Source organism: Schistocerca cancellata, chromosome 4 (assembly GCF_023864275.1).
Source record: "Schistocerca cancellata isolate TAMUIC-IGC-003103 chromosome 4, iqSchCanc2.1, whole genome shotgun sequence".
Taxonomy (NCBI): Eukaryota; Metazoa; Arthropoda; class Insecta; order Orthoptera; family Acrididae; genus Schistocerca; species Schistocerca cancellata.
In genome coordinates, this window is record NC_064629.1 from 758,395,755 (window position 1) to 758,399,417 (window position 3,663).

Here is a 3,663-nt window from a genome sequence, read left to right on the forward strand (position 1 = left end):
CTACAGACGCCAAGCATTTACAGCCTAATGAGAGAGGAAATTAGCAGCAGGTATAGGTCAGCGGCAATTAATCATGGTGAGGGAGGCCATCTGATTCGTCCCTGCTCTGTTCAGTGTCACTGGAACGGGGAAGGAAATGGCCACAGAGTCTATTAAGCAGCCACCCACGCATTCAAAGCAGAGGTTCACGCCTGCGAGTACTGTTCTCCTGGAATGTGGGGGAAGGGGCGACGGGACACTCCTGCTTTGCGTCTACTGATGGAAGGGTGCACGATTTAGTCTCCTTCTTGCCCATATCCTCATGCTCATTCGAGAAAAGGTATATGCATCATGGTGTGGTAAAATTACCCTTTTAATGCGATACGTCCTCCCAAGTGTCAATATTCCCAGTTTCTCTTTGAACGTCAGTGGCTGAGGCATAATTATTGTGTTCATTGAGTGTGATATTGTTTATCACACAGCAGTAGAGGTATATAGGTTAGTGTCTACACAGTGTTGGTCATAAATGGCTCAAATGGCTCTGAGCACTATGGGACTTAACATCTTAGGTCATCAGTCCCCTAGAACTTAGAACTACTTAAACCTAACTAACATAAGGACATCACACACATCCATGCCCGAGGCAGGATTCGAACCTGCGACCGTGGCAGTCCCGCGGTTCCGGACAGCACCGCTTAGAACCGCACGGCCACCGCGGCAGGCGTTGGTCATAAATACTCGGACACTAGGATGATTAGCAAATGATGAAGCTTCAGTTGTTATGTCTATACAGGATATCAGGAGGAAAAGTTGAAGGTGATTGCATGGTACATAGGGTGGGATTCTGACTGCAATTATGGCTCTAACCCGGCTGCGCACCGACTCTAACTGATCTTGGATGACAGACGATGGTACGTCATTCCATGCTGCTTCTGCTCTACCAGCTCTTCAATCGTCAAGATTTTTACACTGTACCACGCAAGCGGCTTGTAGCGAAATTGCGTGTTTATGGAATATCGTCTCAGTTATATGACTGGATCCGTGATTTCCTGTCACAGAGGTCATAGTTCGTAGTAATGGACGGAAGGTCATCGAGTAAAACTGAAGTGATTTCTGGCGTTCCCCATGGTAGTGTTATAGGCTCTCTGCTGTTCCTTATCTATATAAACGATTTGGGAGACAATCTGAGCAGCCGTCTTACGTTGTTTGCAGAGGACTCTGTCGGTTATCGTCTAGTAAACTCATCAGAAGAGCAAAGCAGATTGCAAAACGATTCAGAAAAGATATTTGAATGGTGCAAAAATTGGCAGTTGACCCTAACTAATTAAAAGAATGAGGTCATACACATGAACGCTAAAAGGAATCTGTTAAAATTCGGTTACATGATAAATCACTCTAATCTAAAGGCCGTAAATTCGACTAAATACGTAGTACTTACAATTACGAACGATTTAAATTGGAAAGAACACATAGAAAATGTTGTGGGGAAGGCAAACCAAAGACTGCATTTTATTGGCAGAATACTTAAAAAATGTAACAGATCTACTAAAGAGACTGCTTACACTACTCTTGTACATCCTCTTTTGGAGTACTGTTTCGCGGTCTTCCAAGGGGAAGGCGTGAGACACAGCCAGCCGATTCGTCTCAAATTTGGAAGGTCGCTTGTGTACAACCTAAAATGAAGGACTTTAACATATTTTGGCTCATCACTCCACCGTTTTTGTGAAAATCACCCATAAAAGTTATGATGAGCAATCAACTCAAAATTGACGGGATCGACACATAATTGTAAATAGAGCATTTTTCAACATCAGGTATGGCGTCGGCAAACGCACACTTTTCTTGAAATCGAGGAAAGAAACTTTTAAAATTGCCGCTTATGTACCCACTTTGCCGGCGCGGTAGGCTCAAATGGTTCAAATGGCTCTGAGCACTATGGGACTCAACTGCTGAGGTCATTAGTCCCCTAGAACTTAGAACTTGTTAAACCTAACTAACCTAAGGACATCACAAACATCCATGCCCAAGGCAGGATTCGAACCTGCGACCGTAGCGGTCTTGCGGTTCCAGACTGCAGCGCCTTTAACCGCACGGCCACTGCGGCCGGCCCGGCGCGGTAGCTCAGCGTGTTCAGTCAGAGGGGTGATTGTCCTTTGTAATAAAAAAAAAATAGGAGTAAAAGAATCGACGACCAACTTGAACGGATGTGATGTGACGTCCGCCCAGACCAAACAAACCTAACAAAAAAATTGTAGTTTCTCGTATCAGAATTTGTAGGGATAAAAAACCACTCCGTCTACAGGCCACAAGTGGCCGATCGGGACCATCTGACCGCCGTGTCATCCTCAGTGAAGGATGCGGATAGGAGGGGCGTGTGGTGAGCATTCCGCTCTCCTGGTCGTTATGATGGTTGTCTTGACCGAAGCCGTTACTATTCGGTCGAGTAGCTCCTCGATTGGCATCACGAGGCTGAGTGCACCCCGAAAAGTGGCAACAGCGCATGGCGGCCTGGATGGTCACTCATCCAAGTGCCGACCACGCCCGACAGCGCTTAACTACGGTGATCTCACGGGAACCGGTGTATCCACTGCGGCAAGGCCGTTGCCCCGAATTTGTAGGGATAGGAGGGTTAATAAGGTACGCAACTCAATACGGAATAATAACAGTGATGAGATAGGCAAACTAATTCCCTAAACGACGTGTTTCAGTAAAGAATTAAACTTTCAACCTTTGTCACATGGAAACAACTCCGAGTAAGAGTGCTGCGAATTCCTGACGAGGGACCACAAATAGTCACCCACGGACGATTGTTTAGAGCGAGGCACGGGACAGGATGCACGCGGGGAGAGTTACGTTGCTCCGGTTGCCTGTTCGTCATATCATAGTGGTGTGTCCAGCACGTACCTTATAGAAGTCAATCGGAAAAAGTTGTTTCGCCGTCATTAGGCTGCCGCGAACCTCGAGGATACATGTAATGATTTTTCATCGTTAATCCGCCGAATAAAATATGTTTTGTGAAAGAATATAGTGATCTTCAGTAAGTAACATGTCTTGTACTGTACTGTATGTAGTTTGTACTAATTAGCTTCTCTCTTTATGCTGTAGTAACTAGTTGTTGTTTGTTGTGTTATATATTTCAAATGCATAATCTGAGTAATGGAGGATGCACACCCTTCGACCAGCGCTGAAATACATAGTTGGAAGTCTTTAGCAGACGACGGCAAGCGGGAAGTTACCGACGCTTCGTTTTGGTTTGTAAAAGTGTTGCAAAGAAGATGTATTATCAATGCACTACCGGAAACAGACAGTTCTGTGTCTCGACGTCCCAGATTGATAGGAGCGGCTATCGTCGAGCGATTTGTGGAGCTGACGAACGAAATGACTTTTGTTGATATTGCAGAACTGTGCCATGAAGGCGAAGCAGAAGGTGATTCAGTGGAAGATATAATGACTAGTGAATCGCAAAATGGTCATAACGCTTTGGAAATGTCCACGTCATAGGCAATCTGTGCTTCATCGGTTCCCGATGAGTATTACGAACCGGTTGCTAAATGATTGAACTACGGCGCTATACCGCTTGTAATATAAGTAAAGGCGGTAGCGCTAGCCAGGAATCATCCAAACTGGAACCTACAAACACTGCAAAAGAATGGAGCAACAACTGCCCTGAAAAGGAAGAAGGGT

At 45.5% G+C, this 3,663-nt stretch overlaps 1 pseudogene; it reads right to left on the reverse strand.

Moving 5' to 3' along the window:
* Nucleotides 1–2,467: 2,467 nt before the first annotated feature.
* On the reverse strand, nt 2,468–2,585 carry LOC126186077 (5S ribosomal RNA; annotated as a pseudogene).
* Between the last annotated feature and the right edge of the window lie 1,078 nt (nt 2,586–3,663).